Source organism: Ceratotherium simum, chromosome 3 (genome assembly GCF_057802395.1).
Source record: "Ceratotherium simum simum isolate JZ-2026a chromosome 3, ASM5780239v1, whole genome shotgun sequence".
Lineage (NCBI taxonomy): Eukaryota > Metazoa > Chordata > Mammalia > Perissodactyla > Rhinocerotidae > Ceratotherium > Ceratotherium simum.
In genome coordinates, this window is record NC_141902.1 from 11,266,330 (window position 1) to 11,282,259 (window position 15,930).

The following is a 15,930-nucleotide window of genomic DNA, read 5'->3' on the forward strand; positions in this document are numbered from 1 at the left end:
TGAGTTTTTCATTTCCAGTATTGTATTCTTCATTTCTGATTGGTTCTTTTTTATATCTTCCATTTCTTTGTTGACATTCTCACTGAGTCCATCTATTCTTCTCCCCAGATCAGTGAGCATCCTTAACACTCTTAGTTTGAACTCTCTGTCGGGTAGGTTGCTCATTTCTGTTTCACTAAGTTCCTTTTCTGGGGTTTTGTCCTGTTCCCTTACTTGGAATGTATTCTTTTGCCTCTTCATTTTGCCTCTTTCCCTGTGCTTGTGTCTACGTATTAGGTAGGTCAGCTATGTCTCCTGCTCTTGGATAGGTGACCTTATGTAAGTGATGGCTTAGGAGGCTTCCAGTGTGCTTCCCTCAGTTCTCAATGTTCCAGGGGTGACCCCTATGTGGGCTACGTGTGTCCTTCTGCTGTGGCCTGTTTGCTCTCCCTGTAGGCGCCCAGGGAGGCTGAGTTATGCTCCTGGCCAGCTGTTGTAATGCTCAGCTGCTTGTAGTTGTTGTGGGCCCTTCAGTCTCTTTATCAGCTGTGGGGAGCCCCAGCACAGTTGGCTGCAAGTTCTAATACCACATTTGTGTTACAGTATTTCTTTTAAGTGAGTAGGCCCCCACCGTGGCAGGTTGTTAGGCTCAGGGCCTTACAATTGCTGTAAGCCTCTAGCCTATTAGGTCTCTTGTCAGCTCTCTGAGGATTGCAGCTGGGTGGGGCTGGCCTCAGGCACAGGAGCACCCAATTGTTTCAGGTTTTGGAAGGTGGAGCAAACCTCCTATGTGGGTCTTTGAGAAGTACAAGTCTTCTGTGGCTGAGAAGCCCTGCCGCCCACAGGTCCACACACACAGTCAACACAGTCCTGCCCCGTGTGAGCGCCCCGACCTCCCCAAGTGGACCCAGTCTCTCCCCGGCGGGAGCCCCACACACTCTGCCACCGCCCCACACTCTCCACCCGCTCCTTGTGCACACCCTGCCCCGCTCAAGTCAGCTCAGTTGCCAGGCTGCAGAGAATCCAGTCACCAATCTATGCAGGCCCACACGTTGCCTGAGGGCTTGTTGTTGGGTGGGGCTAGTCTCTAGGGTGGGCTGCCTGCCCTGGCTGAGCTGGATTAACTCGGTGCTCTAGCGGGTGGAGCAGACCCTGGGCTAGCAGGCCTCAGGGAGAACTCCAATGGCGTCTGTGTCAGCACGCTCACACCAGGCCACAACAATGGCCGCCGCCAATGTCCCAGTCCCTGGAGAGGTCTCACCCCTCACCGAGATGCACTCAGGGCCTATTAGGTGAGTCTCTTGTCACCGAAGCACTGTGCACCTTTCTTTCTGGTGATTTTAGGATGCTTTCTGGAACGGGTGAGTTTGTGCGCGGGCCCTTTAAGAGCCAGTTTTAGTTTCTTTGTGAACCGGGTTTTCTGGGGGTGCTCCCCAATGCCTTAGTAGCAGGCACAGTCAGATATTATGCCGCTGGTGTCGATTGTGCTGGGTCCACAAAATGCCCACAGCGGGGGCGCTCCCGGCTCAGGGCCCCGCGCCTCCAGGGAGGCTGCGTACCTGTGCGCTGCTCCCGGCGGCCGTGAAGCTGGCGGCTTGTGAAGGTGGCGTTTTTCCTCTCCAGAAGGGAGTCTCTGCCTCTTCTACCCCAGTTAGGATTGTCCGCTGTTGCAGGAGTTCCTCTCATCCAGTTTTCAGTTCTGTCTCAGGGGTAATTTTTCCACAAGTAGTTGTAAATTGGCTGTGTCCACGGGAGGAAGTGAGTTCAGAGTCTGCCTACGCCGCCATCTTGACTCCGCCCCCACATTCTTTGTTATTTTTATGAGATTCAAGTTTAACAGGGTGTCTTGCATTTTATTTGACAACTCTGGTTGACATCAAATGGAAGATGGGGTGGCAGGTGAGCACGGAGGATCTCGTGGGAGGTTTTTATGGCCCAGATCTGAAAGTGGCATACATGAGTCCTGCCCATGTTCCCTTGGTAACTACCTGTCTGTATTGTCGGCTCATCTAGATGGAATGGGGATTGAAAATGTAGTCACCAAGTGGACATTTACCAGCATCAACATTATGCATGGAAGGGAGGCACAATCGTAGACAGCCAACCATCTCTGCCTCAGCACATGAGCGGGGATCACAGGCCAGTTTGCAGGTGGGCCTGTGTCTGCACATGGAGGCAACATGTCACATTCATCGAGCGCTTTGTCCTGACAAATCTGGACTTAAACTATAGGCCAGTTTCTAAGCAGCTGTGTGGCTTGGGCAAGTTACTTTACCTCTCTGAGCCTCTGTTTCCTCATCCTAAGAGCGTTTTTGAGAGTTAAATCAGATAATCCACGTAAAGTGATTTGCACAGTGTCTAGGAGCACATAATGGTAGCTGCTTCTTCTGTGAGTCATAGAATAGAAATAGTCTATTTACTTTGTGTCTTTTTCTATTGCTAATGTTTTCTGATGATTAAAATAAAAATTACTTTTTAAACTGACACTCTGGGACTGGTAAGGCCTGGTTTTTTAGGTGTTTGTCTTGTGAATTGTGGCCGAAAACTTACAATAATAATTAAAGAACACATAATAGTAGTAAAAGTTAGTATGCTTCATGTTGGTAATAATTAAACATTATGGAGAAGCTGAACATCTGCCTGGGTAAAGAAATATTTTCAAGGCAGGAAAACTATTAAAAATGAATGATAAATAATGGGTATGTGTTACTTATCAGATGTAAATATTTACCTAGATAGTCTATTCACACACACACAAATTATTACTCTGACTTCTCATTGCATTGCCTTATAACTTTTTCTGAGCACGCTTAGTGCTTGGAACTAAAATTATGTCATTCTTCAGAATGATGGGTCTTATGAAGACTTATCTGTCAAGTAGCCAGCTGTGTTATGGCAGGTCATTCAGATTCTTTCTCCTCTCACTTTAATTTACTTTCAGGAGAGAGATGGCTGGCAAGGTTTAAGCAAGCATGATAAAGACTAATTGAAGAGTTGTTCCTCAAATCTCCTTGAAATTAGAGGTTGATTCACTGAAATAATTCATATTTCATAACCCGAAATAAGCAAAACTTTGAATCTTAGCAAGAAAATTGAAGAGCTATACGGATTACCCAATTCTTTGCTGTGGAATTGTGCAACTGAATTTAGAATATAATAGACTTTGTGTTTCCAATAAAACCAACTCAGAACAGCTTCCCATCATAGAACTAAATTAGACCATAACTCCCTCTAATTAGTTTGGATAATAACATTTTTAGTCCTTAATCATACCTTTTAGGGACGAATTCTGAAATCCTTAGAATAAAGTCTATTGCCCTACATCCTTGGGGGTAGTTCTTGAGGGAGGAAAGTTAGAGGCAATGACAAAAAGAGGTGATGTAAAGAGCATTTTTAAAAATTGTAATGGAGCTACTTTATAGCTGCTACATTTAAATTTTTACCAGGTACTGCAGCTACCTTGTCACATTATTTCAGGGTGCAGACAAAACAGCGAATGCTGCCCAGACGGGACCCAGAAGTTATGAGCCAGGCAGTACTGGATGGTGCAACTACAGGGGTTGGTTGGCCTGCATTCACCAGTGCCCCAGCTGCTGTCTAGGAGATTTGCGTGGTACCTTTCCTTTTCATGAAATAAGCCAGAAAACGGAGGCTGTGGAGAGCCAAAAGAAGTGGTGGAGAGGTGAGTGGACTACTCAAAATTCCTAGAATTGAGGCAGGTGGATTTTGTACAAATTACCCAGTTGATTACACCAGCCTTCCAGAATTTTCCAGAATCTGGTTTGTGAGTTTATTTAAAATTGAAAACTTGAAAGTGTTATATAACTGCTTATGTATATTCTGAAGCATGTTTAATGGTAGAACATATGATAATAATGAAATATGTCATTTTCTGGGAAGTTCGTTGAGGTTACGGATATCAGTTGCGAAGCTGAACAGATATCCTGTGGTGGAGATAGATGTAGGGCGAGAAACTCTTCTCTCTGGTGATTTGTTTCGGTATCCACTCTCCACTTCTCAAGAACCAGTCACCATTTACAGATCAATTCCGCATTGTGTGTAAAAGCCTTCATCACCCTCCTTGTTATGGTCTTCAAATCTGCCTCCCCTTGACTCCTGCAGTCCTGTAGATGAGGGCAGAAAGGCGCTACTGGAAGCTACTGGAATATCCCTGAGGGTTGAGGGCGGCACTTTGGAAAGCAGTGAGGAGGCGTGAAGATGGTGAGGCGAAAGGCATGTCCTTGGGGAGATATGTAGATGGAATCTCTGCGAGTATGATTCAAATGAAAGAAAAGAGAAATGGGACTGAAATTACTTTTTGGTCTCTGTTCAGTTTAAATCCGAGGACAAGCTTGTCGAAAGCAGGTTGTTGACTTTGCTGTTAAAGGCCTGCGAAGAACAATGGGACGTAAATCTTCACAGCATTGACATTTTCATGGATGACATTAAGAGTTTATTGAAAACCTGAAGGGCACATAAGAACCAGCCAGGGAGAAGGGGAAGCGAATGTGTCTGTGGAACAGGGTGAGGTGTATCCTGAGGATGAGAACAGCTTGGAGGGATGGGGTCAGGTGTTCTCAGAAGAGGGGCAATGATCTGTATAGATCCATGTGGAAAAAAAAAGATCGTGAAAATTAACCAGGCAGGCTTGTTTGTTCCTATTGCCCTAAATGAGTTTTATCTTCCAAATATATTTAAACAGTAGATAGCTGTGTTGAGAAGGGAGGAGCCCTTGCTGATAAATGTGCTTAGTCTTTTCTATTTTACTGTCAATGAAAAGTTGAATTAAGCCACAGACTCTGGGCAAACCATTTTAGTATGATTAAAAACATTCATTACATCTCCCTCCTAAAAGCACCTTCCCTAAAGCACGGAAAAATGTTAAAAATGCATTCACATTAAAGTCTGATTCTTTTTCTAAATTGGAAAACATGAAAACTCATTAAAATTTTTTCCCGGTGAACAGTCATTAGGGTAATAAGGAATTTGCTGGTGATGAATGTCTAGAGGGAACATGACCCTACCTCACCTTTTAGTTTTTTTCTCATAAAAACAACATTTGGTGATAATCCAATCATGACCTCAATAGAAAGTTTAAGACAGTAAACTCCGTGAACACTGAGGTTGACTTGACCTCAAAGTAATAATTCCACAGTCCTACATTTCATGAAAGGGAGAAAAACCTTAAGTATATGATTACTTAGACCACGTCCATGAGTTATTGTTCTCACCTGTATCTTTGTATGTCCTTGTTTCTTTTTGTACCATTTCATTTCTTGGTAACACCTTTACCAGAAATAATTCAGGCAAAGAAAGTTAAGACGTAAATTAGCCTATTTTCCCTTAGGTGTTAAAAGTTCTGATTAAAGTTTTAAGATTGGCAAAGGTTGAAGCCATTTGCTTAAATAAAATTTTGAGCTACTCCTAGTCTGTTTCTAACTATCACTAACAAGATGCCCTTATCATTATTAGTAAACATTTTTAGAGTATTATGACATGGTTATGTGTAGGGCAATTTAGTAACAAAATGTAGTAAGATGTGGTTGCTGTCCTACCTACAATCCAGCTAGGGATAGATGGTTACTGTTGGATTTGTATACATCGTTAATTAAAGTACATCAGCTTGTAAGAAACAAACCCCCTGAAGTTAGTGGACTAACACAGTACAAGTTTTTCTGTCACTCACGTGAAGTCCAAAATGCTTTCTGTGCTAGACAAAATAATGGTCACCACACCCCAAAGATGTCCATGCCCTAAGCCCCAGAGCCTGTGAGTATGTTACCTTACACGCAAAAGGGACTTTGAAGATGTTATTTAGTAAAGGATCTTGAGAAGGGAAGATTATCCTGGATTACCCGGGTGGGCCCAAGGTAATCACAGGGGTTATTAAAAGGGAAGGAGGGAGGCAGGACAGACAGAGAAGGCATGTGATAACAGAAGCAGAGGGACAAGAGAGAGATTGAAAGATACTATAGTGCCGGTTTTGAAGATGGAGGATGGGTCCATGAATCATGTAGATGGCCTCTGGAAGCTAAAAAAGGCAAGGAAACAGATTTTCCCCTTGAAGCTTCAGAGGGAATGTGGCCCTGCCGATTCCTTTTAGGATTTCTGACTCCAGAAATGTACGAGAATAACTGTGTTGTTTTAAGCCACTAAATATGTGGTAATTTGTTACAGCAGCCATAGGAAACCATCTACCTTCCATATGGTCATTCAGGGACCCGTCTCCTTTCTTTTTATGGCTCCACTAGATACTAGGGCCTTTGAGTCTGCTATATTTTGTCAGTGGGTGCAGTAAGAATGAAGGATGGTAGTGTGGCTTTTATGGACCAGAGTAGTAAGTGGCGAACACAATTTCTATTCACATTCCGTTGTTTTCACCCCTGCCAAGAAGTCATACTGACTGGAATTTTCCTTTAGACTTTATGATCCCCTCATCAGTCTAACACTTTTCTCTGTCATTATAGGACACTCTTGTGCACGCAGCTGCTCATGCTAGGCGTCTGGTAGTCATTTTTGACACCTCCTTCTCTCCTCACCTCCCACATCCAATCTGTTACTGAGTCTAATGATTCTCCCCAACCTCAAATCCATTACTTTTCTCCATCTCCACAGCCGCAGTCCTCATCCAAATAGCCCCATGGCTGCACCCAGTATAGCTGTACATCCGGAAAGAAGATGAAACCTGTTTGGTGAACAGGGAGTCTGTTTTTGCCACGGATGCCCAACTGAGTAATCAGCTGATGGTCATTACCTCTTCCTCGTAGCCATTAGCTGATATTGGATTAAAAACATAGTTTTTCAAAGTGCTAAATATTGTGAGGTGAGTATATAGTGTTTTCCTCATTTTTAGAGGGGAACTAAAAGTCTGTAGTGACCTCAAGCTCTTTGAGATAAAGGCAAAAACAATGAAAAAATTAAAAAAATGCATTCATGCCTCAAATGGTAAAATAACTTGACTGATATGAGCCAGAAAGCCTGGGGAGGAAGTGAACAAATTCAAATAATTAAGTCCGTGATCATTATGAGGAATAATTTTGCCTTAATTTCTCAGCACTACTCATGGGCTGTGTTGGGCCGTGAGCATCAGCCTTGCTTACTGCTTCCTTCAGTGGGGAGGAGGTTAACACCGTAGGGAACAGATGAGTGGATAATGTGAGCCTTGAAATATGACTTTGCTGCACTTCACCAGAAGACTTCAAGCTGAATACCAGATGGTGCTACCTCATTTGTGGTTTCACAAACATGCAATTCTTTTATTTTTTTAAAGAAGAAATAGGGATCATATTGGTCCTAGAAAAATGTAAAAATTGTTATATTTTGCTGCAATCTTGCTTCATTCGTCTATCTCATATATGCCTTATTATAACATACATGTGTTTTAAGATTTTTAATAATACTCTGTCTAAAATACCCCTATATTTTTCATGTTATAAAGTAATATGTGTTCATACCGAAACATTTAGAAAATATAGATAAGTAAAAATGCCACCATACTGAATTGGCAACTGTTAACTACTTGGTGCATATCCTATCATAAATATGTTGATGCATCTTTCTCAAGAGCTCAACTTTTAAAATGTTCTTACCTCTACCCAAGATGCCATATTAGACAAAAGTTTCTTTAGCCTTTATGATCTTAGCAAACACTTTTATCCATCTCGTCATAGGGCACTCCTGTCCACACAGTTGCTCATGCTGGGTATCCGGTAGTCAGTTTTGGTACCTCCCTCTCCCCTCACCGCCCACATCCAGTCTGTTACCAAGTCCTATTGATTCTACCTATCTTCATCCTCTTTTCTTCACCTCCACTGCCACCATCTGCTTACTGGCCCATGCACGTATTTCTTCCTGCCTGGAATGCTCCCCTTTGTCCATATCCCTACCCCTTACTCTCCCAAGGCTGCTTTCTTGCTCGTCATCACCTTCCTAATAACTGCTTGCGCTTTACATTTCATCTTTTGGTATCATTTCTTCCAGGAAACCCTTTCTGATAAACCCATCCAGACTGGATTTGGTACGCCTTCTGTATGCTTTGTTAGCACCATATCTTTCTCTATTATGCCACTTATCCCCACGGAACTGCACCCTGTTTACTTCTCTGTATTCCTCGCTGTGTTCCCAGTGCTGAGCAAATGCCGCCCTCGCAGATGATTGATACACGTTGTTGAATGGTTGAGTGAGTGTAGTAGGAAATGAAGGTTAATGGGTAAATGGGATGAGCTTTGGCCTCTGAGAACCATGTTGATTTTTGAGTAAAGGAGTCATGCAGAAACACCTGACTTTAGAACTGGTTTCTTATGGAGGACAAATTGAAAAGAAATGAGATCAACTAAAGAGTACTGCTGGGAGATTGTTGCTTGATGTGAGGGTGAAGTAACCAGAACATTGACTCTTGTTATGGGGAATATGAGGACCCTCAAATGAATAAGCAGAGACCTGCTCCAGGTCACTCTTGGGTTAAATAATGCAAATAGAACTGTCATCGGCCCATCCTAAATAGCTCAGAGAGGCAATTCTGAGAGAAGAGGTGATAGTTACAGGCTAGAAAGATACTTCAGAAAGGAAGGTTGGCGATTACTAAAGCTAGCCCTTTTCTTTCCCACCAGCTGCTCTTCAGCAGTGCAGTCACTTCGTCCAACTCTTTCTGACCTGGTTACAGAAATTTTTTTCCCAAGGGGAGGGGATCTGACTGCCCTTATGGGCAGTGTACCTATTCTCCCGAGAGCTGCTCCTTGGTTTTCTGAGTTTGCATTTTAACATTGACTAGTTACAGTAGTAATAGGAGGAACAGCACATAACACAATCTGTCATCCTAAAGTTGGAAAACAGAGCCAGGAGGTTAATTCATGGTGTTTGCAAACACTGAGGAAACACTTCAAAAACAACATATGTACTTGCATGTAGGTCATACAGTGGATCATAATTATAAACAATAACATTTTTTAAAAAAAGGGAAAATCATGTCAACATAAAGCCATAATTAAAGGGCAAGTATTTAAAATTGGTTTACTATATTCAATATATTACTATATTGTTTGTGTGGTGTGTGTGTGCAAGGTGTATAAAGAATGGTCGTTGCTCTCAGGCAGCTTGTACTTTGGATGAAGAGATAAGCTGTAGACTTATGGAAGTGTAAATAAAAATACAGGAGTAACTAATTTAATTTACAGGTGTCTGATTACTTAAGGCTCTGGGTTTTAGGTATCACGTCAACTCAAGGAGAATTAAGCAATACAGGGGAATTTATTATAAGGAGAGAGGAACATATTGCCACAGCAGGAAAGCAGCAGGGACTCTGAAAAGGAGCTGGAAAGATTGGGAAGCCGCCACCTCCCTTCTGTTTTCCATCCATCCCACACCCCTAGCCCCACCACTTATTTTCTCAGGTGCTCCAGAGTGCCCAGGTGGGCATGTTGCTGACTGGCTATTGGATTCCAATTCCAAATTTTAAGTTGAAGAAATGCAATTATACTAATTGGGTTAAACATCCATCCTTAGTCCAACCAATCCTGATTTGCACAATTGTGTAATAGAAATAGAGCTGTCAGGGCACAGAAAGGCCATTTTCAGAGAAGATGCCCATTATAGCGTAAATATTTTGTTTAGGGGTATCTGCCCTTATTTTACCACCAGTGGGTGTAGCTGAACCATGATAACAAAATGGATAACAGTTTCCAGGGTTGTAAAAATAATGAAGACTTGTCGTAACAACCCATGATTTGTTCAGGATTTCTATTTGGTGCTGTAGAGATTTTTCTATTGAGTGGATGTTTGCACATACATTAATCACAGCTATGCTTGGCTGGAATGTCACTCTGCCATCTGTTATATTAGTTAATAGTCACGTGTGTCTTTCCTGTATTTCAAAGTTTCCTTTTGGAGAAAAAAGTCTTTATGGGATAATATAGGATTATATCTTTGTTAGTAAATAAATTTTTATTAAGTCTAACAGAGACAGACCCAGCATTGAGGACAAGTCTGTAAATGCTTAGGAGAGCACTGAAATTATATTATTTATATGTGGTTCTTTCCCAAATTTTTAGATTATTTGCATTCTCCCTTGTATTCAGTTTGTTTGTTTGTTTGTTTATTTATTTATTGCTGAGGACGAGTGGCCCTGAGCTAACATCTGGGCCAGTCTTCCTCTATTTTGTATGTGGGTGGCCACCACAGTGTGGCCGCTGACGAGTGGTGTAGGTCCGTGCCCAGGAACTGAACCTGGGCAGCCAAAGTGAAGTATGCTGAACTTAATCACTAGGCTACAGGGCCGGCCCCAATATTCAGTTTATTTTAATATACTGCTCTGGGTAGGAAAATATCTGAAAACTGTGGTTCTTCCAAAACATCTTCTTATGTGACGTGAGGTAAAGTGAACACTATGGCAGTACAGCAGAGGATGTTGAATTACACACTGCAGTTCAGATGGCTTGAACTGAACTCTGGGAGATCTTGGATAGGTTTAAAAACTGTCCTTGACATAATTTTGATAAGGAGGTAATGTGTGCAGTGAAGTGGCATTTGTTCAAATTTGCTTTTGAGAAGAATTCATTTACTGATATTATGTTAGTTCCTTAACCTCTTTGTTAGTTTATTGCTCAAATACACACAGCCAAACTTGCTATCAAGAGAGCTGGGGAGAAATACTGAGTGTGGTTTCGTGTAGGGCACACAGGCTACAATCATTCTTTAGTGTTAGGTTTAAAAATGGAAAGGCTCAGGATAAATTAAAATCAAAGGACTTTTTAGAAACTTCCAAGAGGGAATTTAAAAAATAGAGACGGTTTTTATGTTCAGAAATAAAGTCAAGCTACTCTTTGCTCTTCTTGAAATGAAATTTCAAATTAGTGAAAAGCTGTTAACTACAGGGTTTGAGTGTAATTGGAAAATGTAATATGAAAACCATTTAGTAAAGTCCAGGGATGTATGTTGCATACAACATATTTGTCTCTGGGTGGAATGCTCACTCATTCAGTTCTGGCCTGGCCATGAAAGTTTCAGATGCTTACTGATCTCATATTAGGAAAATTAAAGAAGTGGACTCACAAGGAGCTATCTAGAATAAGGGAGTGTTTCCTCTCCACAATGGCTGTCAGGAGAATGAAGCTGATGCCCCGAGCTGGGACATTGCTATAAAAGTTAGACCTCAATTTACTCGAGCCTAGTGGCTCTTTTTTATGGGCTGATATAGATGTACGTGATTTGCCTGCTTTTCAGATCAGTGAGGAGAAGGAGCTGGGGGAGCCATTGGTAATCTGGCTGTGTAGAAATCAATGCCTGAGCCTGAGCACATGGCTTTGCATCTCTCTGGTGTCATGGGGCTACTTGCCAATGGCCTCCTTCCTTCCTTCATTCACACAATACGTTTTTATTGAGAATCTAGCAGTGGCTCAATACGTATATATCAAGTAAGCTGGATGTGCATTGACTTAGGAGTCTGACTATAGACTTAATCACACCAAAACACACCAAAAGGTGTGATTAAGAGGCAACAGGTAAAACAGAAACTTATGAAAAGGCTTCTAAATCTCCAAATTCATTGTTAACATCGTTTAGATTTTAGAGTTTAGATCTGAGTCTGACACTAACTTGTCTTGGTTAATTCACACAAAGGCTTTGCCTCAATTGACTACTTTGTAAAAATAGTTAAATTTGTTTTATTCTTAAAAAGTGTGTGGTGTAGTTATGCTTGAATTGTAATTCACCTCACATTAAATACATACTTTGTGTAAGGCATTTTGTTAAATACTCTGAGGACAAAAAATACGTTTAATATAAGGTAAGGTCTTTTCTCTCAATGAGTTTGTGGTTTAATAGTGAAACTGAGATGTATAAAAATACAATAATACTTGGCAGGGTGTGATAAATGCATATGTAACAACATTAAGTTTAACTATGTGAGTTTATGGTTTCATATAATCCAGCTCTTCCAAATGGTAATTTTGGGAATGATTTTAAATTTTCCTGGTCATTTAGATGTAAGCTATAAGGAGAGCCTGTGTGTGCACACATGAGTGTGTATTTACACTAGTGTGCACGTGCAAGAACATTGCTACGTCCTTGCTGGATGCTGTGTGTGATGTAGTAGAAGTCAGAGGACCTACGTGTCATTCTTTATGTTTCTATGTGACCTTGGGCTTATCACCAAATATCTCTGGGTTTTGTAAATTGAGGCTATAGATACCTCTCCTGGGTAAAGGACTGTTCTCTAGCTCAAATGAGTCATCAGGAGAAGCATTTTGGAAATGATAAAGCTACATGCAGTAACTCTAAGGAATTATTTTCTTTTGGTTTAAGATATTCTCTCTAATTCTTGTGTGAGCATTTAAATATTATGAGGCTAGATGCTTTATAATGATAAAATGTTGTAGTTTGTTTTGTACAGATTAAAAAGCCATAAGTGTTTTTAATTGCTCTTAATTCTCTATGGCACGTTCATCTTCATTCTTAATGGCTCCACATGGCTTAAAATTAATTTGCATCCTTACCCAATGTCATATTATGTCTCTTTGATATACTTGCAGAAATTCTTTGACAAAGCTTAAGATGCACAAAGATTTTCTTTATGTGCATATTAATGACTAATTACAAGTATGACCCAAATTTTATAATATTTATACCCCACCTCATTTTCAAAAGATAATCATTTATAGCATCCACGTAAGGACTATAATACTAGACTTAGTTGAAATAAAATTAACTTTTATAAATGAAAAGATTTAGAGATTCTAGGTCAAGGACAACTACTTTTTAATAATCCTTCTTTTAATGCCTGGATTTGACTTAACACAAAGTTCTCCTGTGAAATGAAGGCACACTACCTTAATCCATGGCCCCCTTTGTGCTACAATCTGCCTTTCCTGGCTTGCTGGGGGATGAGCAGACCGAATAGGGTTTCAGTAGACTTCTTTGTGGGCCTTCCTTTTAAAATTGTTACATATGTCATGATTTTAGACTGTCTAGAGAAAAAATAGTTTCTCTCCTTTAGGAAGGCACAGAGATGTGGCAGGAGGCTGGGTTATAAAACAGAGATATCAGATGTCAGCTGGGAGAGGTAATGAGCAGGTGACGTTGGAGCTGGCTGGGACAGAAGGTGACTTCTGGGCTTCGGTCTTGAGTGGGGAGATAGAATGCAGAGGTCCAAGAGCACTATTGAGTCTGTCAAACTCTGGGATAAATTTAAAGCATCTTTTCTTAGTAGGAGTCATCAATCTAGGAAAGGAGCAATTAGATGGCACCAATAGGATATTAAGAAAGCAATTCCACCTTTAATCTGCGAGTCAAACTGGAATAGGAGAGAAGCGATGGTAAACTGAGCAGCAGCAGTTGTGCAGGAGGAGCTCTGCAGGGGAAAAGAGACACCAATCTGCTCTTAAGGAAGAGATTTTCAAGCTTTTCCAGCAGCAAACTCCTTTCTTCCAAGTGAAATCTTATGTGGCTTCCACATTCCCTCTGCACCTGCTTCATTTATGAACTAGGTAAAAGCAGATAAAACTACTGCAGCTGGAAGCAGGGGTGGGGGCCAAGCCTCACCTGATTGTCGTCCCACTGAGGCCCCTCAGGTAGCCTCTTGGAGCTTGAGGGTTCCACAGACCACAGTTTGAAAACCACTACTTCAAGATTTAAAGGAAGACAGATGTTTAGACTATAGGAACGACTCACTGTATAGCTTTGGTCAATTCGCTTAACCTTCCTGAACCTTGGTTTTCTTGTCTATAAACTGGGAATAATGATATCTACTTCAAATGGTTGTTGTGAGGATTAAATTAAATGAGCTAATGGACTTTAAGTGCTTAATACCATGCTTGACACATTGTAATTATTCAATAAATGGTAGCATCTATGACTCAATTCGACTTCATCTATCAAAACTTTTTTTTTTTGTTTATTGCAGTAACATTGGTTTACAACATTGTATAAATTTCAGGTGTACATCATTATACTTCTACTTCTGCACAGATCACACCATGTTCACCACCCAAATACTAATTACAACCCATCACCACACACGTGTGCCGAATCATCCCCCTCGCCATCCTCGCTCCCCCCGCCCAATCAAAACATTTTTGAACCTCTTCCTCACAATTGGAATAGACCATTATGTGTCAGTTATTAAACTATTGCCTCTCAGCTCCAAATCTCTCATCCTTCTATACCCCACTCTGTGGTGCTGAGGCTGGGACTTTGTAAACCATGTTTCTGCTTGGTCAGGAGTCTCCATGTTGGGCTCTGCCGTCAGAGGGCACCAGGGAGACTGCACAGCTGGTAGAGGGAGAAGGACTTACTGCTTTCTGTCGAGTTCGCCCAGGCTTCCTAATTTTGTCAGGGTCACCCTTGCCTCACTTCACCCTGGCAGCCGCTGTTGAGTCCAACAGCAGAAGCTGAATCCAGTTTGTAGGTTCACTAACGCTGGCAAGATCAGCCTCTTCCAGCTCCCTCAGAGACACCAGGGTCAGGCCAGCAGCGCCCCCTCCTCAGGGTCTGGGTCCCAGGCACACGAGGATCCTCCTCCAAGCTTCTAAATGTTAATAATCTCAACCTCTTCCCTTTGTTTCTCCAACTCCAGAGGGTAGTGGCTTCCTACAGTGGTTACCTCTGTGAGACCTTAGAGTTCTCTCTTTGCCTTTCCAGCTAGTCAATATGTAGCTGACAATTATCTATATTAAATTCTCTCTATTAAAAATAACTAGTGTGGTTGCTATGCCCTAACAGGACCTGACAGCACTGATACCTACGCCCTCCTCTGTTTCTCTACTGGGATTTGTCTCTGTGTCCCAAGTGCCTTTATAATTAACTGGTGCATGATCAGAGTCCCTATGTATAACCACCTACTGAATAACTCTACCTGAACATCTGTCTCTGGGTCCCACACTCCATATTTCCCATCCTGTACTCATCGTCCTCGCTCACCGCTACACCTGCAGTTTCTCCTTTCTCTGTATTGGTCAGCAGCACCAATGTGTGCTTTAAAGTGACTTGAATTCACAGTGCTCTAAACTTGATCTCTACAGCAATTGAACCAATGTGAACCAATGAAAATTACTAACATCTTTGAACCTCAAGTTACTGTATTAGCTGAGACAAATTTTGATTTTGAAGATGTACTAAAATATTTGATTTTAGAATCTGAATCTTTAAAAGTTAATAATCAGAAGAGATGCGCTTGGTTAGGAATTGGGAAACCCAGATCCTATTCCTTTTATTTCATACTAATTTTTACAACTCATTAGTCTTTTACTTTCTCCTTCAATAAAATGGGGTTATAATAATTGCCCCTATATATGTCAAAGAGATATTTACTATGTACATGAACATACACATTAGATAATATTATTTATGCAATAAATAAATTGCATAACAATAATTATGCAATTATTAGAATTAAAAAAATTTAGAACCAAACATTATGCTAAATTTAACACATTTTAAAGACTCCCCCCCATCTAACTATAACAGATGAGTTCAAAGTAGCATCTATAAAAGAAGCTTGAACTATGTTGAAAATTTTAGACTGAATATAAAAAATTTATTGTGTGTCACCAAATGAATAATATTGAGTAAAGGTTGGGAGAGTTTGAATTACACAGTTATTAAATAATTATTTAACATAGTTGTGTTTTTTGAGAAGCCATTTCTGTCTTGCACAACTGTGTCTGAAAAAAAGGAGTCTTTTGTGTAAAAGAATGGTGAAGAAACTCAATGTCACTGGCATAAAATTTGAGGGGGCATGAAGAGTTATTTTATTTCTGATATTGCATGGGTGAGGTAATAGATCAAGTAATGAATTTTAAATTATTTCAGTTTTCATGCTGGATCAATGTTTGCTATCTCTGAAATTTTTCTTGAGTAATTTTCGTTTTGAGAAAATTAGAATTGATTTACTTGTAATGTAAAATTCAGAATGGAAACTACTAGAAGCCATGCTGAATATAAACTAAAATATAGATTTCT

General features: G+C 40.9%; 1 long non-coding RNA gene across 3 annotated transcripts in view; it reads left to right on the top strand.

The window, feature by feature from the left end:
- Positions 1–1,074: 1,074 nt before the first annotated feature.
- The window catches only part of LOC147917418 (uncharacterized), a 33,710-nt gene continuing 18,854 nt past the window's right edge, over positions 1,075–15,930 (top strand). For 2 of the 3 annotated variants that reach the window (XR_015549671.1, XR_015549670.1), the window contains exon 1: positions 1,075–1,271. This is a non-coding gene — a long non-coding RNA (uncharacterized LOC147917418). Of the gene's footprint in view, positions 1,272–3,456; positions 3,662–6,594; positions 6,651–15,930 lie in introns of those variants that run through there. The other variant, XR_015549672.1, reaches the window with a different exon arrangement.